Genomic DNA, 25,567 nt, shown 5'->3' with positions numbered 1-25,567 from the left:
TTAGTTCACTAATTTTTCTGGTGTGGCAGATGACAGAAGAGGAATGTTTTGGGAGGTTTCTGACTTTGACCAATATGCTGATAATTTCACTTGGCAAAGGCACGTTATTACTTTCTCCCTATTGAGTAATAAAAACCTCCTCCAGAAAATGAATTCGTTAGATTATTTCAGGGACCAAAAAAAAAGGCCACCATCTTTTATATTTAAAAGAGTTAGCCTAAATATAGATGTTACCATCGAGTGCTTAGTGTTGTTTGACAGTGGCAAATTGTTTCCTTTAGAGGTCTCTAAATGATGTGATGAGCAAGTATTCAATCTTCACTTGGTAGCTCTAGCTGCTTCTTGAAAAAAACTTTGGTTCAGTTTTGTTCTAAAAGCACTTTTCTTTCCTCCTATAGTTTCTTTCATGCTTGTTTTGTCTGTTTTTAACTGCTGCACTGCAAAACCAGTGATAATGATAAGGCTAATGATGAACACCCATATTCCTTTGGAAGTTTTAAAATTGTTAAAGGATTATCAGCAAATAACATTACAAGAAACGTGTGACTGCAGTGTGATCTCGTGCACGTTAATTTTTCACTGCAAGAAGAACCTGTATCTCTGGCTTCATAGATCACCTTGAAGGATTGGGGCTTGCTTTTTGTAAGGAACATGGTTTGCAACAATACATCACCTTCGTTTCTTTACTCCTAGAGAGAATCTGCTGACAGCAGGGCTATGATAGAACAGGCCACATCCACCATTGACTTTTTCCTTTCAGTGTCACCTTGGGACATCATGTCTGGTTTCCAAGTGATGATAATTTTGTAACGGTGTTTTAGTACTTCGCTTTTTTGTTGTCTTGTGCAGCCTACTGGCTTTTCAGGGGCTAAGTTCATGTGTTGCACAAAATGGGTGCAAAAATGCTGTAGAACAGGAAAAATCTCAGTCATTTCCAACTGCCTTTTTTTTTTTCTTTTTTTTTTTTTTCAGTCAAGCTTTCTGAACACTTAAAAATTGTGCAAATTTTTATTAAATTGTAATCTGGTTTTGTAAACATCTGGATTTCTTGGCAAGGATGATGAAGCAGAAAAGGTGGAGAAAAGATAGACTTCAAGGATAAAAGGAGCCTTAACTAAAGGAAGCAGGTTAGCAATTATGTGTGCACTGCCAGTGTTCAAGATAGAATAGTGCTCACACAGAGAGCTCCGTTATCTGCAGAACAAAGGAACAGCTTACGTAACTCTCAGTACAGAGAGACCCAGTAGTAATTTTTATGACCTCTTGTAATCTTGTAAAATTGTGAGGTATTCACAAATTCAATGCTTGGTTCTGCTTATTGAAAATCTTTGGAGTTAAATTAATAAAGCAAACTTGTGTAGCTATGAGTGAATACCTTTGTGAACTAAATGTTCCTTTTCAGGTCACTAGAATCACCAGTTAAACTATCAAAAACAGTGTGTTTTAAATAAAATAATTACTTTTTGTGCAAATCTACTTGAAGAAATAAGTAATTCATGGTAAAAGATATGAAAATTGGTATTTGACAAATGTGTATTTTTACATAATCTTCCCATAAGTACTGAACTCTGTCTTTAATGTGTATTAGTTGCTAAATCAAGTCAGATGTCTGAGGCGAGAACTGGAGAGCTGATAGCAAATATTCATAGTGGAAGCTGATAACAGCCTTAATTAAGCTGCTGCTATCTTTCCATGATAAATTTAGAACTTCTCCATAAGTCATCTGACTTTAATGCTCCATTTGCATCCAGGAGTGTTTGATTTAGATCAGTGTCTCTGTTAAGAAATCTGCAGATGTCTCTTTGATAGCCCTAGCTGTCTCTCAAGAAGAGCCTGGGAGCTTTGTTTTCCTGTGTTGCAGTGTAGAGAATGAGGTGTACATTGACCTAAAGCTGACCTTCCAGCATTTAGCTTTTTCAAGGTTGGCATACCCTGAGAAATACTTTTTTCTTTCAGGACTAATGCTTTCTCATACCATTTCTGGAACCCAGAATTCCTTCATCTTTTTGTTACTATACTTGTTTAATTTGAATAAGGTTTACCATGAAAACTGGGTAAAAGGATAATTTTAGAATACTTCTGGAAGCTTGGGTGGGCACAGTCCAAGCCAGCTCCATTCATGTAGTGTTAATTGCAATTAAAGGGAAAGGTTCGAAGATAACAAATGATGTGAATTTTTAGAGTAGCAATTTAGTATTATGTCACCAGATTGTTTGGATGGATTTGTTGTCCTTTCCGATTTTGCTTTCAGCAGTTGTACGCATTGTAAATGCCTTAATCATCAATGACTGAACTGTCTGAGACACTTCTTTTCATTGTAATTATTTTCAGGGCAGGGAAAAATAACTTGATTTGAAAGTTATTACTTGTATTAGAATTTTTTGATCAAAAAATAAAATGTGACCTTTTTTTTCCTGTCTAGAAATTCTGCCATTATTTCTGAGCCAGACATTTTAAGAGGATTCTTCTTTATAGTTAGAAAAAGTCATGGGAGAGTCCAGTGCTACTTCCTCACAGAGAGTGAATAGACACTATCCAGAAATGGTAATTCTTACAGTTGTCTAAACCTGAGATAAACCAGATCGTTAAGTTGATGTAAATTATAAAAGTCATCTGCATGTTTGTCTAGAAGTCCAGTATTCATGTATTTTGTGTGAAAACAAACACGATACAGGAGAGTTATTTCACCAGAACCTGAGACGTGGTGTGAGAAAAAGGAGCTCTGCAGGAGAGATGTGGAGGATCTGATGCATATGAGCACTTAGAACAGTCAAAAGAAATCAAGCGTGTTCTGCTGTATTCTTGCTGCCTGTACTTGTATGTGCTAGCATTTTTTCCTAGCTCTTTTCTGTTTTTCATTTTCTCCTTTTAAATTTTTTTAACGTGGTATGCCTCTCGATGAATTTTTAGAATTTTTTTAAGAGGACCTTGAAATTTAATTTAAATGTAGTTGTTTCCTGCATGTCTGCACTTATGCATCTCTGTAACTCTGTGGTGCTGCTAATTCAGCAGTATTTCATAACTTCTGAGGTGTTAGGATTTCTTGGTGTCATACCTTGGGAACAGGAAGCAGAAACAGTCAAGAAATATGAGCCAATGTGCATAACTGTGACCTGCTTGAAGTCACAAAAGTTGCTCTTTGGGCAATTGCCATTTGTGAGAAACTGATGGGTGAATATACTATTGGTCATTTTCTTATCTATCAGTCACTAAGACAGAGGCCAGTTGAGTGGAATTTGTACCTGGAGAAATAAATTTTTGAAATTACATCTCTGGATGGTTAGTATAGTTAGATAGTTATAAATTTTTACACATTTTTAATAGTTTTATATATACATATAATTATACTGATTGGTAGCACATGTAGTAAATTAGCTAATAATCTGTCACAAAAGTAGATGAAAAATACTTTTCCAAAAAACTAAGGAGCTAGTGTTTACACTTCTGTACTCTATAATTATTCTGTTCCATTTGTCTGCTTGTAATCAGAGTAGTTGTATTTTAAGGAAATTGAAACCAAAATTGTAGATGCTTCTCTGTGCAGGGATATGTTACTCTGAGGTTCTCTAGGAATGCTTCTGGACAAAGTAGATATTCTGTGTGGGTAGTTCTGCGTATCAGCAGGTGTAGGAGCATCATGCTTCTGCATGAGTGCAGATCCAGAACACACGCGGGGCTTACATTATCTGAAGAGATTCTCTGCTTTGTGATTAGAAAGGTGACACATGTAAGAAACTCCTACAGATGAGTGGATATCAGTGTTGCTTTGTTGCCTCACTCCCCTCAGTTTACATACTGTCCTCTTTGCTGCAGTATTTGCAAAACACTTCACTGTAGTAGCTGTGTTTCCAAAGTGCTGCTGAGTACAGAAGCAGATGGCAGCTCATTTATCCATCTTGCACTATTTATTTCTATTATTTCTCTGAAAACAAATTAATTTTTATTAAGCTGTTGCTTCCTATCTCCTGCCTCTCCTGTTTGCTCAATTTTTTTTTTTTAGTTTTTAAGAGGAGAAGATAAAAATCACGTCTGCTTTCTGTTGATGTTTTTCTTTTGTCCTTCTAGTCACGAATATTTCAGTGCTGTAATGAGAGGTGTTTGAAAAACTGTGGAAGGTGATGTACCAAAAGACTAAAAATTAAGTAACGCTAATTAGATTATTCTGTTTCTAGAAGTACACATGTCAAGATGATGATAGGAGGATGTCTAGAATACAAATTAGGGTTGAAGGTTCATGTGGGTTTTCTGGGCGCATAGGGAGACACCACTGGTCTAACTTCCTTCCATTTTGTGTCCTTTTGGACAAGTGTGGGTTTTTAAAGACTTCTGATGACTCCTCATGTGAAATAAACAGCTACTTTCCTTTCCAGCAGAAACGGTGCCAGATAGATTTGGCACTGCTTGGAGAACTCTGCTTGCAAAGGTAACTATCAGTAATTCATTGCCTACATGGAAGGTTGTATCAAGTTAGGTCTTGTACGGTGACCTCAAACTCCACTGAATCTTTTTTTTTTGTTGTTTTTATGAGATCATGGAAAAGACTGTAAGGTTTTTTTGTACTTAGTTTTCAGTCCTTTAGAATATGGTCAGAATGAAATAATTTTAACAAAATCAATTGACAGTCTGTTAAAAGAGAAGGCTTTGCTCTTCAGAAGACATTCATTTGAAGTACCAGACCATTATTCTGTGTGGACACATTTAATTGGATATATTTCAATTACTGCTGATGGGCCAGAGGAATAAACTAAATAAAACCTGGGCGGTGAGCATGCACTAACCATGACTGTCATTTCACTAAAGAAATATATGTAAGGTTAGAGTAGATCTCCTTGCCTTAAAGCTGAGGGAGAGGGGTTAGAAAAATGTAAGCAACCTGAAGGCTGAGCTGAAGTTGATGTTGCAAGATCTATAAGCTAATCAGTACAGTGAAGACTTGAGCTAGAGTTGGGTGTCTTCTGTGGGAGGACTCTACTTTCTTTAAGGAGTAATATGATCACACAAGAGCTATATGGGAAGACCTAATATATATGGATTGGTAAGTGTCGAGAAGATGGTGGGGAAGAGAGACCATTAAAATAGGTTCCTGCCCTCGCCTCTCAGTTTGCATGGTGGTTGTACATTCCCCTCATACAAGTTTGTGGAAAAAGTAGAGTGAGTGGGAGAGCCAGGAGCCGTGTTGATCCATCGGTTTAAATAGTCTCTGCAATCTTCTGGGTATCTCTGATTTCGGCTAGCACACTGCCTTACATTGGTGCTTTCTGCTGTTTGCAATGCTTAGCTGGTGGTGCTACAGAGGAAGGCAGAGCTGACAATTAGCTGAGCTGTTACTCAGATGTCTGCATGGTGCTCCAGTTCCCAGACAGACGCAGTAATCTGGGGTAAGGAGAGCGCATTTTCTGAAAGGTGGCTGCCTATTTTGTTTGGGTGTTGCGAACAGTGTGAATTTCACCATGGGTTTATGTCAGTGGGACTACATTTTATTACTTTTTTCACTGTCTTTCTTCAAACCCAAATCCTGGTCTGGAAAAGGAAAGGGCACAATTCTGGACTGGTTTCCCATAGCACAATGGTGAGGAAGAGGATGGTGCTGTGAGACTTGTCTAGGCCTCTGGGAAATTGAGATTCTTTCTTGGATCGGATATGCAAAGAGCTATGAATCCCAGAATAATATTGCTCATAAATTGCCCTACATTAATTTCAATTCTGTGTAGCACATGTAAATGAAAGTCTTGGAAACACGTTTGCTAAATCATGTGGTAAATGGTCTTGTTGATGACTGCAGAGTTGCTCTGGGGTTGGAGCTATTAAGCCCTTATTATGGGAATCCAACAGGGCAAATTAAGAGAAACCTGTGTGTGTGCTTGTTATTTTAGGACTTTTATGCTTTCTTCTGAGAGACCTCATGTAGGACCCCATGACCTAAAAAGACTTGATATCTTTTAGTCAGAGGTTAAGTTTGAAATCTCAATTCCAGATCTTTCAACAATGGAAACAATCACTTTCAAGGGAGGGTTTAGTGTTGTTATTCTTTAATGCTAAAAAACTGAATGTTGCTATTAGTAATACCTGTAAAATAACTTCTTAGCATTCTGCCTAATTGTATGTGGTGTTTTCACTTATAACTGTGTCTTTTTGTAAATTGGGGGGGATAATTTGTGTTTCATTGTAAGTAACTGCCCAGTGGGTTTCTTATTTGTTTGTAACACCATCGTAAGCATTCTTTAATTTGTGAGTGTTCAGATGCTATACATCAGTGTTCCTTGGAAATACTATTTCAAGTACACAAAACCATTGTGCATGGTAGAATTTGCCATCATAATAAATTCTATCATAAAAGAACTAATGCATGGGGTTTTTTGCAGGCTTTAACTTTTACATTTCAAGGCTTAAATGTGCAATCAATTGAAAACAAGTATTGCTCCTGTTTATAATTGCTTGCTGGATACCTCCCCAGAGGCAGGATTTTAGAGATTTAATAATTTTTAATGCCAGTGTATGAATGTATCCTTTTACATAAATTCCAAATTTCACTTTGGATCAAGTGAATCATCTCTCCCACTATTTCTTTTTCTAACTTCACTCAGCTTTTTCTGGAATGTTACCGATCTGAAAAACTGTCATAGTCTTCTAATGCCATTTTTGCCAGGATCATAAGTGTTTTCAGTAATGTTCGTGAGCAGCATTACTGACAGAGCTTGAGTTCCAGCTGAATCAGTTTAGTCTTTTGATGGCATAATTATTTTGCCAGCCGTCGCTCTTGTAGCAGTGGAACTCCCCTTTGAGGAAAAATGAGGTCATTCATCTTTTGTAAGATTCATACATGAGCTTTATCACTATAGTAATAAAATTCATTGCTTAGTCGGTAACCACAAAGGACTCATAGGACTGGAAACTGTAACCATGCTTACATACATCGCCATGTGCACAGTTAGAATAAGCACACCATAATGCACCTGTAAATAAAGAGGGAATGTTGCTTTGGATTAATTTATGGAATGTTGGACAGTTTGAACAAAATCGTAAAAATACCTGAAACATTACTCTGTCCTTCCTGCATTATCTCAGATTTCCTTGGTAAGGTTGATAAACCTTTTTTTTTCTACTTATTGTATGTATTTACAGGTAATATTCTAGGACTCTGTGTTGTCTTTAAATAGCATTTTCCTACCATCCCTGCCAGTTTGTTTATAAGGCTCTGTTATCTGCAATTTGCACAGGCAGTGCTCAGATGTCTTCTCTGTAAACTATATTCTAACTATATATATTCACTAGTGTTCACATTTTTTTCATTTTCACCGTTGTGTTTCATTTTAACTATTATTAAAATTATCCAAAATTATTCTTACCTATGTTTACAGAATGATTTAATAATTACAGCATGTAGTATAGAGTCTGACCGACTGCATTGCCATTAAGGAATGATTTTCATTCAGTGATATTTTGGGAGGTTTCTAACCCTGTGAATGAATGTGCTGGGCTGGGGACTGTGGTAGCTTTGCTTTGGTGCATCTGCTTGCCTTGCTACTGTGAGTAATTGTCATCGAGCGCAGGGGAGATCTGTAGAGGTGGGGCAGTGGTGCTGCTTTACCTGCAGCTGCCAGCCTGCCCAGACCCGTCTGCTACACAAACCACAACCTCCTCATGGCTTGCAAATCACACTGCCTGTAAAGCCTGACAGTGCAGACAGGTGAAAAGAATAACTGAAGTCTAAAAAAGATATGTTTAGGCTTTTTTTTTCCATGGTGCCAAGCACTTTCAGTTTGTATTTAAGGAAAAGGGTGCATAGCATTTTGGAAGTGGCATGCAACGGCATGCAGGGATGCCTGGTAACAGCAGTATAGAACTTTCCACTCCAGAGGACTCCTGAAAGGAATTTCAAAGGCAGCACTAGAAAGGATGAGTGAATGGGCTGGAGCAGAAACAATTCCCTTTGTTGTGTGAGTACATAAAAAGTACTTTTTAAATGAAGATTGTTAATGAATCCATTCTTGTTAATGTATCACACTGAGGTTCTGATAGGTTCATCTTTTTTTAAAAAATCAAGGCAGTTGGACACATGCATCCAGTGTGCATTGAATGCTAAAGCAAATTCAAGTCATTGACTGCTTTGCTTAATGAAGGAAGTGCTGGTGGGGGGAAGCGTAACAGACAATGCTTTTAATGAAATTAAGCTTGCACATAGTCCCAAGCATACTAATATCTCTAGGTGATACCCATCTCCTTAATTCCAAGATTTCTATTATTTCAAGAGCTATACGTATCTAAAGAGAAACCATAAAACTAATTCTGTACACCTTCATTTTTAACTTCGTTTTCCATCTCTTTCCCTCTTGGATAAAAGCTGATTTTTCAGGAACCTATTGCTCTTATGAATGGATCTTCTACTAAGGTTTTTAAAGCATCCCTGAGATCCTAATAAGTAATGCAAAAAAGGAGAAAGCTTATATTCCTGCAGACTACAGCTGCAGTGTATTTCAGAATATTGTGTAACAAATCATTGCAAGCTATTCTGCACAAATGATGAAACTGGGTAAAATACCATATGGCCCTGCACAGTACTTCAAAGAATTATTTCAATATTATGAATGGGCTAAAATATCACATGCAGATTTATTCAGTCTAATTGGGACTTCACAGTTGTACTGTTGTAAAGGAGAATATCTGTGCAAGCTAAGTTGTGGGCAGGGGAGGTGGAATCAGAATATAGTACAATATAAACTATATGAGAATTAACTTTTTCCTAAAATGCATACCAAACGTGATCATCTAGCATGCTGTCAGCAGCAGCACAGTAGGTTTTATGGTGCTTTTGTAATTTGGATACTCTGATTTGGAGTCTAATTGGATTCCTGGGCAACACTGAATGGCAACATTCTTAAGTTGTGTAAAGACTGTTTGAAATAATGGGATTGACATTAACCTTTTAAAGTTTCTTCTTAAAAAAATCTGTTGGAAAAGATTAAAAAATAAGCTGCAGAAGAAGCTTAGAAATTTCAGTAAAAACGACTCTTGTTTCACAGACTATAGGCATTCATTCTGATTGGTTCTGTAATGGATGAAATAAATTGGTTTGGGGTTTTTTTCCCTGGCATCCAGCTACAAGTGTAAACCAAGGGGTTAAAAACCATGCAATTCAACTTGAAAAAAACAGCTGGCTTGAAATTCAGCCAAAAAAATTTTATTTAGGGATTCAATAAATACTTACAGAAAAATTAAAACTCAGGGAGGCACAGTATATTCAATTTTGTGTTTCAGGGAGGAGATGCTGATATAGATGCACTGAGTACTTCTACTTTTGGAAAAATAAAAAAGATGTATTTTTCTTTTTTTAAACTATAACTCACATTTGTGAGGTTGGTGTTCTGTTGTTGTCTAAGCAAAAGTAAGGCAGGGGTGGACTGTTTTCTTGTATCCTTGCCTGTGCTTATATAAAACAAATCAAGGCTGGTACAGGGTGCTGAGTAGAGCAAATGTTAACCTTAAGCTCCTCAGTTTTCCTTCAGTATTGTTATTTCTTTCTGAAACTGTGCACCTTGCAATCATTGAAATGCCAGTGCAAAGGAGGAATTCTGTGGACGTGGCAAAGGGGATGGACAGAAGTAGTGGCAACTTTGATTTAAATTGTTACAAAATTAATTAACGTCATTAGACTCTGTGATACTTGTAATTCTCATCAGTGTGTGGCTGAAAGGATGCTGTGTCAGGTAATCTCATGTCTTCTGCGTATTGATGCTGTTTGCTGCGAGGTGGTGGAAAACGGACAACTGTTGGGCTGAAAACACGACAGGAAATAAAACCCACAAGTGATGGGGTGCAAAACCTGGCGTGGGCCTAATAATGATGTTAATGTTTGCCTTTTTAAAAATTATTATCAAAAGGAGCATCTTTTACAAAGGAGTAGCTACTGGCTAGACTGGTTTTTCACATTTGAACTCAGAGGCAGTTAATCATCTCTTAAGAGGTTTAGAAGACATTTGTGACTCTGATCTACATGGCATCATACAAAGGGAACCAAGAATTCTAATGGGAGCAGTATTTCCCAAAGCACTGGGAAATACCTGGAGAAAGGAGAAATTTGTTCAGTACGGCCTCAGGGGAGCTGAGAAATTCCCTTAGGACAAGAAAAAGCTATGTTAAGAGAAGCTTGGATATGCAAAATATCTTTGGCTTGAGCAGTTTGTTATTGCTATTGAGGAAACTGAGGCGGGGAAATGAGTATGCCTTTGCAGTTTTGTTTGCATGTGCATAGATTTGTTTTAACATTATGTGAAGTAAAAACCCTAATCTGGAATCACTGTGTTTTAGTGCTATCCCTTTCACTCATTTTCCTTGTGGTATGACTGATTAATCTAGAATATCTTCAAGTTTTGGAGCACTGTGAAGCACTGCAGATACAATGAACAGGATTTTGTGAGGTCAGGCTCTTACTAGGAGGCTTAATCACCTCTACTGCAATGCCTAATTTAAGGGAAGAATAGGGACGTCTCCCACTGTGGCCAGGGAGAGGGACTGTGCCAAAGTCTCTCCAGAGCCTTGACCTCCTGGGACGTGCAGTCCTTTCTTGGTAACACTGTCAAAACACTGCATCTCTATTAGTTCGCTGAAATATATTCCATCTGACTTTTGACCAGTAATCACCTTTTTTAGGGTAGTATATAATTTCTTTTTTTGTTTTTTTCTTGTTTGGGAAACTTATAATTCGGGTCATGAATGTATATTTTGTAGTTCTATCAGCTCTTGTTAGTGTCTCATTAAAGGTTTTTCCAGTGTGTGGAATGGTAAATTGAGGAATAATTACACTTGTAGGGGTATTCTTCAGGTCATCCAGTTCAGCCCCTTGCTCAAAGCAGGGCTTCCTTCAAAGTGGAGTCAGGTGGTTGAGGGTGTCGTTAAGTCAAACTCAGAAAATCCCCAAGGATGAAGATTTCACAGCCTCTCTTGGCAGGCAGTTCCAGCCCTTAACCATTCTCATTACGAAGCTGTGGGGATGCAGGCTTGGGTGTCTCATTTCTTACTTCTGGGTAAGATGCAGATTAATTGAACACACCAAGCCTGTTTGTTTTTGATCTAGAGCTTTTAAACTGATGCACTCTAAGAATAGTGAATTGCTTTTAAATCAGTGTTAGGATTTTACTTGTTGACATCTGTTTTTATATATTGGAGCTGTGAGGGAGTGTTTTGTAACTCATGAGATGGTGAGTTGTTACCTTTATAACACAGTTTACATACATTTACGTTTTGTTTCTCCTGTTTGTGATCAGAGTCTGCATTCTTGGCTGAGATGAGGAGCTTGCATCTCTCTGGTTTTTGCACTTATCTCTATAAAGGGCTATTATTTTCAGCTGTCTTCAGAAAAAAAAAAGAAACCAACTGTTGTAATGTGTGCATCAAGCTGCATAGCTTGAGAATTATATTATTCATAAGAATATACTCTATAGGGTCTGAAAGTAGTTGATAATCTAGTTAAAACATGAAATTGCTGTTGTGTGTATTCTTGAAGGGAGAATAAAAGTGGGAAGGTGTAGGGTTTTTCTCATGTAACTCTCTAGCTAATCAGGAGCTTCCAAAATTGCATAGGTCGTTGAAGATAAAGTTATCCAAAAGGTTATATCACTTTTCATGTCTCTGAAAATTATTTTTCATTCGGTATGAACACTACTATCTTTTGAAGAAAGGGACTTGACTGTAGTGCTAATGAAGTGTAAGGAACTAAAGCTGTCACCGCTGCAAATGGTATTTTCAGGAACAAGAAGTTAGTTTACTTGATACCTCATAGCAAATGTCTTCGAAAGTCTAAGGTGCTGTCTGTGTGAGTTACGATGAAAGTGTTGGGAGAGGAGGTGTTTATGTAGTCTGTCTGGTATGTCTTTTCCAAAATATATCTTTGGGTGTGTACTTTGGGAACATATTTTTAAAGCAAAACCAGTGTGTTTAGTATACTTCCCTGACTTAGGGGAACTTGCAACTAGTGAATTATACTAGTCATTCCAAACACGTGTCAGAAAAACCCATCCATGTACTGTGCTCCACAAGTTTTGACCAATTGACTGAGAAACTGTTTTAAAAATATTGTAAGAAATAGTCTAATATTATTGTTACTAATTTTAGATATTTTTAGAGAAAATTTTGTGGTGTATTTTTCTAAACTTTTTTTTTATTATCCTTTAATACCTGTTCACACTAGTAGTAGAAATTAAGTCTTCTCTGTAATATAAACCTAGAAGTTGGAATGGATTGTGATATAGTGAAATACTACTGCACTTCTGTTCACCTAAGGTTAACTTGGTAGGTCACTGGATCACCTTTGCAAGGGACAAAGCAAACAGCAACTATGTACCTGGTATACTTAGATTTTTTTTGTTGGTCTCTGATCCTGTTAAAGGCCACTTGAACTCAAAGTACTTGAACTGAATTGCCAAGCATGGATCTTGCCTTAGAAAATGGGAGCACAGCCCCAATTCTGAGTTTCAGTAATCTCTTGTCAAGAGAAAAGGGTTAAGACCCTATTAGGTAGGAATCAGGCATTTGGACTTTTGAGAATCCCTGGATACACCCTTCTGATATCTTCAGGATACTGTGTGTTTGTAACAATCGTGCAGCTAAAAGTCTGTTGATTCTTATTTTTTTGTCAAATATGTGAGTATCTATCTGTTCATACATAATGTTAAAGGGAAATCTAGTACATGAAGAATTCCAACCAGCTATGTGAGTCCAGGCTGAGAAAGGTGGAGTATGGGTTGTTAACAAAACTAGTTGATGATTTAAAGATTTAGCTGTATGAAAAAATTTTCCTTTAGATAGTCCTAGTAAGTACACTATTACTTAAACTTTTAGTAAATACTCAATTGAATCTGAAATGCTCAATAGAAATACTTTTTTTCTGATAATATAGTATTATTTTTATCTTAAAGGATATGCAAGTAAATCCTCAATTTATGCATAGTTTTGGTTTCATAATGATGTTTCTTGAAAATATGAATAGGTGTGCTGAAGTTGCATCCAAGACTCTTCAACATTCATCTTCCTTATTTAGTCATCTAAAGCTAGGGAAGATACTTTACACTTGTGTTCACAGTCATTTGTTATAGGGTTAAAATGCTGCATAGTCATTTGTTATAGGGTTAAAATCTTGTTTAGCCATTTGTTCTGGAGAGTTAAAATATTGACTGCAATGTAAGAAATTGAACTCTACTTGGATTATTTATATCTCCCCTAACTGATGTCTCAAGTGAGAGCATTGTCACTTAAAAGTAGTGGGCTGCTTTAGCAATATCTACTTGTCATGAACTCATATCCACTGTAGAATTGCATATAATGGATAATGTCAGAAATTTGGGTGGTGAATTAATAGCTGTAATTTACTTTCTGGTTATGCTGCCTTTTCTTGCTGAGGAAATACATGTGCTTTGATATTTATTGCAGATACACATTCTCAATTGGCAATTAAGTTATGTTTTCTTTTCATGTGTAAAAAGTAATAAATTTAGTGGAGATTCACTTGGCAGTGTGGGAGGGAGAAAGCGGAATTCTGGTTCTACATTTACTTCACCTTACTCCATCTCCTTGCCACCTGCTCTTCAGCCATGGCATTGACAGCTTGCCCTCCAGTTTGCTGCTGTGATTTCTCCGTAGCTCCAGCCCTGCGTGGTGGCTGAGCTGTGCACACCACATCCCACTTTCCATCTCTTCAGTCAAATACCTCTGTTTCCTTGTCTTCAAAATATCTTACGGCTTAACAGTACAATAAATCAATCACTGGAGTATCCAGCACCCCAGTACAAGATCAAAATGCAATTCTGAGTCAATAGCAATTCACTCCTCTGGGTTTCCTCTTTTTTACTTCCCAGAAGCAGTTTTATGTTGACATGCATGTCTCTTATGCATACCATTCTGACATGGTGCAGGACAGGGTGATTTTGCTTGCGCTTGCCTAAGCTTGCTCTGGCCAGTTTGGCAGACGTAGCAGTCATTTTTGTTGAAGTCAAGTTTGTACCATTAGACAACAGAGCAGTGCTCCTCTCTGCTGCCACTGTTCAAAGAATCACTGCCTTGTTAGCCTAGTAAACATTTTAAGTTTGAGTGCTGGCAGCTTATTGTGTCAACCATTGACAGAGGTAAATTTCCCTCTGTATTAATGCAGCAGGAAAATGGCCAAGCAGGCATTTTTCTGCATTCTTTTTTACAGCCACCAGCAATGGTTACAAACTGAGCCTTTTGGGTGTGATTCTATGGAGTTGGTCTTAGAATTTCTGAAGTGATCAGCAGTTATGAATTCTAAAAACAAATACCTAGATAGTCTAAATAAGAGGTATTGTAACAAATTAATTTTTTTTTCTATAATAGTATAGAATTGATGACAGCAAACTGTTTTATGACTTTACTGTGCACCATATGGTTAACATAAGTCAGCTTCTCTGGTTGAAGATTTCCATTGTATGTTCTTCTCTTGGGACATTCCCTTTTCCTTATGTATTATAGGGCATGTGGCTTTGCTGTTTAGGGAAAGAGCCTGTTTTAAAATTTTGCAGAGGGAATTTGAATGGGCACAATCCAGAAGGTTTGATTTGTCATTGGGGTGTTGGTTTTTTTGTTTGTTTGTGGTTTTTTGTTTCATTTTTGTTTTTTTCATTTCTCCCCTTGCCCTTCATCCCCCCACTTATTTATCTCTTTGTGCCTGTGTCTAATTGAAAAATATTGTGCCGTCATTTACTGAAGTCTTCCATTTCTTTGAATCACTATATTTCCTTATTTGTGTCATATACTATATGGCATAATTACAGAATTGATCCAGGAAAAAAAAAAGAAAATGCCTTTGCTTTTGGAGACTTCATTTAAATTTTCAGTCACTGATGTAAAGATTGTGATTAGTGGTCAAGTTGAATAGACTTAGAGGATACCTCCTCAGAAATGAAACCTCTCCTAGACTGAAACCACCTTAAAATAACTGTGTCATTTCTGTTATTTATGTATACTTTTTTATGACAGCATTAATTTTTAAATTTCATAAATCCTATATGTAATAAATTTAGATATCAAAATCAAATACAATAGACACACAAAGTTTAGGAAGTGAGAAAAAGAGAGAGTGATGCTGGCAGATAGAATCTCGCTATTGTTTTCCTGTGCTAGCAGTCGTGGACTCTGCAGCAAACACATAATTAAAGATCACATCAAAATGCATGAAACTTAAAGAATGCATCTCAGTTTATGTATTAATATTTAGCTTTAAATGGAAATCCACTTGGCATCATACACATTTCATTCCAGAATTTTTTCATGGTCACCTTGCAGCGTGGATAATGTAGTTTTTAAATGTGGGTTTTGGACTCTTTATTCCTCTCCATTGCAGGAGAGTTTGCCATACAAACTGCAGAAATATTTAACAAACACCTGGAAAAGGATGACAAGTTTAGATTCAGGAGACAGATGTGTTTGAGAGGTCTGGTTGAGTCTGCTTCTTGTTTCAGTAGTTTGGATGACCCCTGTTACTTTGAGGGCTCAAAAACTGGATTGGCAGCACCAGATGCCAGACTTGAGTGGCTATTGCCTCAAAGAAAATCCCAATTGCTGCAGGTGTTTGCCCCAAGATGCAAAGAAGATTCCTCTTTCCAGTGTTACAGACTTCATACTTGTGTTTTTAAAAGCATAATCTCTCTCCTGTCCCTGCAGCTGTTTTATTACACTGTTAATTGATTTGGGATCCTGGACTGTATCTTTAAGGTGTATTGATAGTGTTTGTGGAATATGACAGAATTTTATTGACCAAGGTGTGAAAGAAAATCAAGGTTTCTGACAGATTATATGGAAATCAGCTCTGAAACAGCTGATCTGAAGAAAGAAAATATATTTCTGTAGTTTGAGAGACTTATCCATTCAGAGTTCCAAAGTCAATCTTAGCCCAGTGGATCTATCTTCAAAAAGTTGCTATTTTAATTTCCTGTGACCCCTGATAGGCCACCAACACCCCAGGTATTCCCCATGTATGCTGTTCCACTTGGTTCTGTCACTGCAGGAGCAGATTCTAGCCCTCAAGTTGGCAGAGGATCGCCTTCAGGAGCAAATGGGAGTCATGTACAGCTGAAATAATGGCTTCTGTGTCCCTTACATAAAACCTTTGGTTTTGACATTTGCCTGGTGGGAGAAAGAATATGCTTAAATAGAGTCTTCCCTGCCATAAAATATTTGGTTTTCTGCCATAAATTAAAAGTAGTTAATAGGGAATAAGTGTCTTAGCTCTAGCCAGCTGAACCTCTTGTTGCTATTAATCTGATGGTGTACTAACTCTGGCAAGTTCAGTGAGCTGGTAAAAATGGTGAATGTCCCTTTATGTGAAGACTTTTCAGTTTATTGAGAAATTTCTAGGAGCAAGATCAAGTTCCATTGTTTAAACATATTTTAGTAGTACATAGCACTGAAAAAAATTTCAGTATTTCTTAGTCTTGCTGCAGAGTTTCTTACTAATGTGTTTGCTTTCTAATGGATAGTTTTGGTTGGAAATCTGTGGGAAAAAATGCACTATTACTCTGACTTAATCATTTAGGAACAGCTATTTCTACCTTTAAAATAGGTAATTTGAGAAAACTGTAATTTTTCTAGTGCTATTTCTCATAGAAATATGTTTAAAGATAAATATCAAGGGTAACTAGAATATGGTGCAGAAAGAAATAATCTGAGAACTGAGAATCATGTTCTTTCTTGGCAGCATCTAAGCCAGTCTGACCAAGAGCAAGACTACTGTGATCATCTAAGCCAGTCTGACCAAGAACAAGACTACTCCCATAGCCATTGCTGTTAAACTGTTCAGGCCCTTGACAGCTGGATCGTTTACTGACCCATCTCTTCATATGATTTCTTCTGGGATCAAACACAGCAGTGCCATGCTGAGCACTTCCCAAATGCAGGAGGACTGAGCAAGAGACAGATTTATCTTAGATTGACGACTAGATTGATGGTAAGCAGCGCAGGAGGTTCAAGCCTCATGCTAGCATAAAATCATTTGACAGATAGAAATATTTGCTTATAAATTGAAAGAGTAGGTAATAATAGTGGTTTTTTATGATTACATTACATGATATTTTGTGATTACATAGACTAATAGCTAGCAGATGGCAGAGTATACATTTTACTTGTTTACCAAGTTGATGGATGGCAGTGATTGAAAAACATTTTTTTCCTTGTTGCATTACTCTAAAAGCTTGTAGTGGACAGGCAATTTACAATATGACTCAACAATAATTTGTATCTGCTCTAGATTTTGGGGGGTATCAGTTATTCTCTTTATTTTATTTGACTTCTGTCAATGATATTTTCTTCTTAGAGGAATGGGGTAAAAATGAAATGTACTTTGAAAGCCAGGTCTTTAACAGGATGCATGTGTGCTTACAGTCCACATATACAAATAGTATCTATTTGTATGAAGAATAAATGGTGGGAGGTTTTCTCCACTGTTCTATTTCAATGTTTATCATATTACTTGGACATTTTGATGTGGAGAGATATGCTCTGTCTTTTGTTTAGGCACCTCAGCACAAATCTAGATTGCTATATTGCATGCTACCAAGAGAGTTAAAACTATCCAGTCACAATAATATTGCAGTGGTTTTCATCCCTTCTTTTTAATTGGTATTGACTTACTCATATTAGCTATGTGTGTGTGTTTTAGATGTATCTCCTCTTCAAGTGTTTGTGTGGTTTTCTTTCTGAGGTGCAATGACTTGGGAATACTCCATAACTGTGCAGTTGTTTCATGAGTAGTAGACCTAAACCCTGACTTTCTTTCTAGGTTCATTCCCTATGTATTTTAGTCCCCACTGTAAGGTGCCCTAACTCCCTGCTGAGTTACTCAAATGTGCTATTCATTTTAGTCTCTTTCAATAGTTTTTGTGTGTGTTAGGAACATCATGGTTGTGGTTTCAACAAATAAAACATGAATTTTGATTAGTAGTAGATTGCCTTTTCTTCGAGGGAAAAGGGGCAAAGCTGCGGTTGCTCTTCCTTCAAGAGTCACTGTTGGGTCCTTTTGTTTCTGTAAGGTTTCTGTCTTCTGTGAAATTCATATCTGAGACATCTAGTATCTTGCAAAATTTGATAGGACTTGGACAACATGGTTCAAATTTTATGACTTTGTGATTAGTCATCTCATAATAACATTTTTTTTTCTGGAAAAATCAAGCTAAAACACTCAGATGGAGCCAGGATGTCATTTCTGCTTAAGGAATCCAATAAGACCATGGATTTTTTTTTCGCCTTGGTAAAAGAGGAAGGGAAATCATTGCAAGAGTTACTGTGACTGGACAGGATAAAACATAACTTGAGATACTATTTTCAAATAACAAAACTTTTGCCTTTCAGCCAGAGGATGCTTCATAATGTATATGCCTACTTGTAACAGAAATATTGAATCTGTTTAAAACTGTCCCTTGCATTCCCTTTATGAATTTACACACATGATAAGACCTGATAATACATTATATATGTTCAGTTTTGTATCAATCATTAATAGATCCACTAAGCCTCTGTAATTCTGCCTTACAATGACTGTCTCTCAAAGGGTTTTCATTACTCCAAACTGCTAGTGGCCTTTCATCAGGAGGAAGCCTACAATACTGTCTTATCTTGCATAATGCAGGGGTGGGGGAAATATATTCAGATAGTTGCTTGTTTAGTCAGCTTGCTTATCATATTGCCCTATTCCCTAGATACACTTTTTTCCTGGGCAGTAATTGATCCATTTTTCATTTCCTTCATCTTCTGCTTTTTACCACTGCATTCAGATTTTTGTGGCAAATATGTATGTCAACAATTACTGTCTTGTTCAGCTTCCCTATCCTTGACTGAATTTTTATTTTGCATTCTCCACAAAATCCAAGTTTCAGACCAGTATGATAATGTGACATTTTCTAGCTTGTATCAGTAAAGATGAAATGCCTTTGGTAGTGATGCCTAACTGTGGTTGCAAAGAGGAGAATGAGAAATAAACAGTAAAAATCTAGCTACCAAGGCTCCAAATTGATTTTTGTATAGACACCCGATTTGCGTACTGAATGTCACTGGTGAATGCTTGAGGTCACCAGTACAGGAGAAGAGACAGAGTAGACAAGAAAGAGCAATGCATGTCTACTCTCTGTACATTTGCATGGTGCTCTTGCTGGGAGAAGATGAGTGCTTCAGCAAAAAGTCACTGTTGCATCAGAAACAGTTTCCAGGTCTGGATTCACGGTGTAATGCTTGCTGGATTCAGATGATGAAGCCAGGTTATGGGGTGAGGATCACAGTTTCATGAATGCTGTCAGAGTCCCTGCCTGTGCCTGAGTGTTAGAGGGGATGAATGCAGATGCAGGCAGGGGAATGGACCCACCTTAAAACTGACTTTATGAAAGTAAAATATTTAACTTAGGTGAGCCTTGGTAACAGGGACACTCCAACTTTGGGATGGGACAAGGAGGTGGGCACAGACCTGGCTAGAAGTAGCAGAGGATAGGGTTGCTATGCTTGTGTAAAGCTTCATGAAAACTAATCTTAATCCTAATGTGGAAATACATATACACCTTTCTGGTTTAGAGGATGACAGTGATTGACGTGCAGGTCCTGTTAATGTGCAAATCCCAGAGTTTTGCCAGGATTAGAGATGATAAAGTAAGGGATGGGTCCTAACTAAAGAATATATGAAATGTACAATTTACTTCAGTTGTCTTTGCTCAGATTTTTGCTTGTAACATTGATTCTTACTTATGCATGTAGTCTGCAGACTCTTCTAACAATGCAATTCTTTCATTAGCCATTAGTATTTGCAAATGGGAGATTCCTTCACAATAGGTTACAAATACTCAATTTGTTTCTGAGAACTGTCTCAAAGAATACGTTGCAGCTTTTTTACCAGTTAATCTGATTTGTAGGATGATGTAAGTATTGATCAAATTTTAAAACTGAACCTCTGTATTCGGGGAATGTAGTGAAAGTTAACCACAGACTGTCATAACTGATGTGCTACGTATTTAGTTACTGGAGTGTCAAGGCTTCTAAGAAGGCTATGAACTTTTAACTGGTGATTTTCCAGAACCATCAGGCGATGGTCTTCAAAAAGCCTTAAGAGCCAAGGGAAGTTTTTAGGAGGAGGAGAGCGCTTTGAGTTGTCTGCTCAAAGCTTAAGCTGCTGTGCATGCTTACTCCCAGATTTGCAAGCATTGGTTCAAGTACCTGCATCTGCTGATTTGTGTGCTGCTACTGTGTGTGTGTGTCCAAGGAAGGTGGTTCAAGTGTATCTCAAAATTAGAACAAAAAGATTCAGGTTTTCTGACAAAAACTGTCTGCCATTCATGAATTAGCAATAGATCTTGCCTCTGTATGGGAAACAAAATGGGTTTCATAGTAGTGATTTTTCACCTCTTAACTGTTTACTAAGTGATACAAGTAAAATTTGTTACTTTTTTCCTAATTTCTGATTTTGCTTTGGTTTTTAGAGAAGACAACCTATTTTATTACTGCCTCTGTGCCAAGGAGCATGCTTTTGCTTCTAACCGAAACCAAAACTGAAGGTATTTTAAATGGTGCACTGTTCCATCAGTGTTTTCATAAGTCACTGTATCAGCCTCTTCTAGTTAATTTAGGATGGTTGCTCTTCAGATTTGTAAATCAATGCTTCATAAGCCACAACAGTTTTGGGTAGGTCATGGAATTGGTGGGGTTTATTCTGTTTTGATTTAAAATAAGCAAAAACCTATTGTATCTCTTTAGTAATTAACAAAAATATTCACTGCCTGGCATATGACAGTGTTTAAGCGCCTGATTGAATTTAGGAGAAATAATTTACAAATAGCTAAATGTTATGAAGTTTGGAATATAAATTACTCATATTCTATTTCTTAGTCAAAAAGCCCCAGTTTCAGTACCAGTGCTTACGCAAGGCTTTGAGATGGTATTTATGAAGGGTTGAGGGAAACCAAAAAACAATATGAGAGGAAAAGTAGTTAATATCTCCAGGAGACATATTTTTAGTAACAAAAAGACTTTGTTCTTTCAAACATTGTTTTTTAGTCGCTTTTCAAAATTAGGCGCTGCTATTTGTGGTAGATTTTAGTGGAATTGGCATATAGCTTGCAGAAAATAGAGTCTGTATGAAGCAGTGTAGGTATATTAATTTATTACAGCAAATCACTTTAAAGTATGAAAATTGTACAAGTAACAGCCCTGTACTTTAAAAAAAAAAAAAAAGTGATTAGAATGATTAGAAGATTCTACTGTTGTAGATCCCCAAGAGTGACTAGAAAGAATGAAGGAAAAAATTATTTTTGTTTCCCCTCTGTTTGTGTCATCTGTGGACGCCAGTCCCCTCTCCCCTTGCCAAATGACACTGATTTGTTTACATGGTTTGATTAGGAACACAGGCTTGATATGGTTCATGTTCTAGATGCTGTTGTTTGTCAGATAGGAGCAGACATCTTGCTCAAGGTCACTGGAAGCAAAATCCGTTTCATGATATTGAATATAAAATTTTTTCTCTCCACTTATTTCCCTCTTTACTGTGTAAAAAGCTTGTTTGGAAAATTGAGTAGTATCCATTTGTACTATCAGTTTTCTGTGAGAAAAAATTCTTATAGTGAAAAGTAGAATATTGATCTGGATAACATCCCTATACATAAAACATTCACTGACATATCTTCTGTATTTCCAGTCTATCCCTTACAGGGAAGATCACACTTCTTCCCTTTATTTAAGAATAAATAATAATTTTAAAAAGCACACTTTCTCCACATACACACTCTCACAAATGATTGACTGTATTTGTTTAGATCAGTTACACTGTCTTGGGGAAGCTAGAGGGGAAATTGGAAATGCATCTACTGTATCTCTTGTGTAAATTAGTTTTTTGATCGTTTTGATAGAAGATAATTGCTTAAACATGACAGTTAATTTGTGTTGTGTTCCAGTGTAGAAGCTTCAGAGAAAGTGTGTTACCGCATGTTCAGCTGACTTTACTTTCAATTTTCTTGACTTTATACCAGAGGCATTTTTATCTCTGCTAGAAGTACAGTACATATTTTTTGCAGTATGCTAATACAGCAATCTGTGCAAGGAATAGAATCTTGCTTTTAATCTTACTTTTGAAGTTACTGGCAGTGACCATTTCTTTGCTATTCAATATTACAAAATTGGGAAAATGTAATATTTAATGCCTGACCCTCAGGGTCTTGAAATCTAGCTGAAATCAGTTTTTCCAAGCAAGGAAAAATACTCTTAAACTATTGGTAAAAAATAAATTTATAGGAAGGTTAGATTAAAAGGCTTATTTTTAACACCTCTATATTGAATATATTTATTTGTTATAATACATGGATAATTTCAAAAAAAATATAATTTTTGCTTCATAATAAAGCCCTTAGTATTCTAACCTGGGATTTTAAACAGGCATTGGCTTTCGATGAAATAGTGAGTGAATAATCATATTGACAGTGCTGGATATAAAAGAAGAAATCCAGGTGTTCACTGTTAGTCTGTCCAAATCAGTTCTCAAATTCTGGTGTCTGACATAAATTGAAGTGAAGCGATTGAATTGTAACATAATCCTGTGTCATTACACCTCAGCCTTAAATTGGGCTTGTACTCAAAGTCATTTGTATAAACATGGAAATCTCTGTGCAATTGATGCTGTTATTAATGAGAACGTAACAAATCACTGTGTGTTTAATCACACTACGGTGTTGCAGAAGAAATGGAACAGGAAAGAAAGTGTCTGAAGGAAACGAAACAAGCATGGAGGTTCTGTGACACTGGTTTGTTGTAGAGGCTCTGCGTCCCTGCTAGACGAGGAATGCTAGTGACATTTCATACCAGCAAAAATCTGAGAGGATGATAACGTGCTGATGCCCAGACCCTGACTTACAAGGAACATTTCACTGCTGCTTTGTTACGAGAAACATAGCCAGCCTTAATTATTCTTAAGGCCTGAAGCAATTGCATGAAGAACAAGTGTAAGGAGAAGTGTTAGGCTTGAGAAAGCACTGATAACTTGTGTCCCTTCTTTGATGTTTGTCAGTTTGGATTTCTGATTTACGCTGCTGTCCCTAATGCAACCAGTGACTGTGATGGGGCAGGCTGTGCTGCTTAACCCAGCTTGGGCTCCTGATACCTCATTGTCCTGGGTAAGCCTGGTGGCTCTTCCTTCTCTCCCCTGCCCGTAGTGAGCATGCAGTCAGCAGGACGCACTGAGGAAGGGCAGAGCACTTCAGCATTTGGAGAATGAGCATTACTTACCCTTGCTGTGCATATCTTCAAATTGCTGCACTTCTGAATGAAAGCCTCAGTAGTGAATATAAAGGTATTTTATATTGTCATAAAAAGTGTGTTTAATTGTGATTTGTTTGCTGCTGTGGCAGACTTAGTGAACAAGACTCTGCTTCTTTTCCTGAAGAAATTTATTCTCGGGTAGGTTTTGGTTCCTGGCCTAAGTACTCCGTGCAAAAATCAGAGTGGTGCTCTCTATTAAAATACATCATTATTCCTCTTGGTACCATAGCATGATAAATATGAAGTAAAAGATTTTTAAAGGTACACATATATCTTCCCAAGAGACAGATTTTTGCAAATCTGTCTCCATTTACTCTCATTAGTATTAAATCAGTACAATTGATAACAAATGTCAGACTGTAATGTTTCTGGTGAAGCAGACCATCTGCCTGTTTCATAATATGAACATTTATGCTTACAATCAGTATACTTCAACAACTGGGCTGGAAATGCCAGGTAGAATGTCTGTTACTTGAGGTCTCTGAATGCATTACGTATATTGGAACCATAATTAGTTCCATGCGTTCTGGCAAATGTAGTTATTAAAGCAGATTTCTTTCTGTGGATTGCTTGCCTCCCTTGAAAGTACCATCCTCCTCTTAGCCTCTGTTTTATTTCTCTGTGATTGTTTCTTACTATGTACTTCTCAAGCGAGTTGTCTCGCTTTGAATAACTGGAGTTTTTGGAGGCTGACTACCAGCTAAAGTAACGTTGTGATATTCAAACAGAATTATCTTGCCATCAACTTACCACTTTATTTTGACTTAGAGTTTTTGATTAAAAACAAACAGTAAACAAACTAAAAATACAAATATGTGTGAAATTCCTCAATTAAAGCTTTCAGGACTGAAGAATAACTTGCTTTTCTTCTCCGGGGAGCAATGGAAAGTGAAAGATGACTTATATTTCAGATGACTCTTCAGTTGTCCTCCCTGTGTGGGTGGAAGTGCTTTTATTGGATGGGTGGGTGATAATGGGCTTCAGTCTCTTTGGTTTCCCATAAATTTGTCAGCAGTTGGAATCCATGTTTGTAGTCTGACATTAGCAGATCTTGGTTCACACGGCCGCTCTGTATCTGTGTGTTGTGAGAGTGGAGTGAAGCCACTCTGTTAAGGAGAGTTGGGCTGAGAATGTTCCTGTGCACTTTGGGCTCTGTAGCGTGGATGGCACAGTGCAGCCACAGAAGCTGCTGTGGAGGAAGCAGGAAGGGCTTCAGCACCAGGCCATTATGGTGCTAAACTGCCCAGAAAACAGGGAATGCCTATCTGGACAGTCCATGTAATTAGTAGCACTGCTTCATGAAAATCACTGGCAGAGATGAAGAGAAGACTGGGAGAGGGATATCTCTGCTGTTCCAATTTTTTTCTCAAGCCTTTTTCATTGAAGAAAAGAGTCTTTGATGTCTTTGACTATGGAACCTATTAAGATTCTGGTACAAAATAGGGAGATTGGGATTTTTTTTTGAGATAAGCATAACTTTTTCTGAAAGGAAACTGGAGAATTGTGGTATATTTATAGCAGAGCTCTATATGTTATGCAGAAATTTTTCAGCAAGAAACGCTGTAAATAAAATCAGTGGAAAGATGTTAGATGCATTCTTTATTCTGTTTTACAGTAACCTTTTCAATTTGAATATGAAACAGTTGTTAATGTTAATGTTATGCACTTATAACTGATAGAGAAGATTTGCTGATTTATTGCATGATACATAAACTGATCCCTGTACTTACTAAATTTCTTTCTCCATTGTGATTTGAGAATGAAAGATAATTGAGTTATTCTTTTGTTTCTCAAGATAAGCTAACTTGAAATAATATTTAATAAGAAGAAACTTGGGTTTTGTTTGTTGTTGTGCTGCTGGTTTTCAAACACTGCCAAATCTACTTTCCTTCTTGTGGCATATGATGCAATCTGTGTTTTTAACAAATTTTCCCTATTTTGCTGGTTTATTCAGTGTTTTCAGAGCAATATGTTACATTCCCAGCTTCCATGTTTGGCTTGGAAACATGCACTGTTTAAAACTTGAAAATAAGCAATATTCATTCATTCATCTTGGTTTTTTAATCCAATACTGCAAGATTATTCTTAGAGTATTATGTCTAAGCAGCTACACATGTAACTTGTAGGTACATATATAGTGTATATTCTTGAACATTTATTTTTGTTAGGTTTTTGCATAAGTATTTAGCACGTGCTTGTCTTTACCAGTTGAGGCAGGGCTAAAAATCTGTCCTATAAAGTACAAATATCTGTGTTCTGTAACATGTGTGTATTTCTGATTTGT

General features: G+C 37.0%; 1 protein-coding gene across 37 annotated transcripts in view; it reads left to right on the top strand.

Annotated features, from left to right (window-relative positions):
* TENM3 (teneurin transmembrane protein 3) overlaps window positions 1-25,567 on the top strand; it is a 1,291,416-nt gene that overhangs the window by 926,953 nt on the left and 338,896 nt on the right. For 30 of the 37 annotated variants that reach the window (XM_038135908.1, XM_038135903.1, XM_038135939.1 and 27 more), the window contains one exon: window positions 16,703-16,951. The exons of the other annotated variants lie outside the window; for them this stretch is intronic. The gene's annotated coding sequence lies outside the window, so the exon portion shown is untranslated. The remainder of the gene's footprint in view (window positions 1-16,702; window positions 16,952-25,567) is intronic. 37 annotated transcript variants of the gene reach the window in all.

This window comes from Motacilla alba, chromosome 4 (genome assembly GCF_015832195.1).
Source record: "Motacilla alba alba isolate MOTALB_02 chromosome 4, Motacilla_alba_V1.0_pri, whole genome shotgun sequence".
Lineage (NCBI taxonomy): Eukaryota > Metazoa > Chordata > Aves > Passeriformes > Motacillidae > Motacilla > Motacilla alba.
This window is presented reverse-complemented; position numbering and strand designations above follow the sequence as displayed.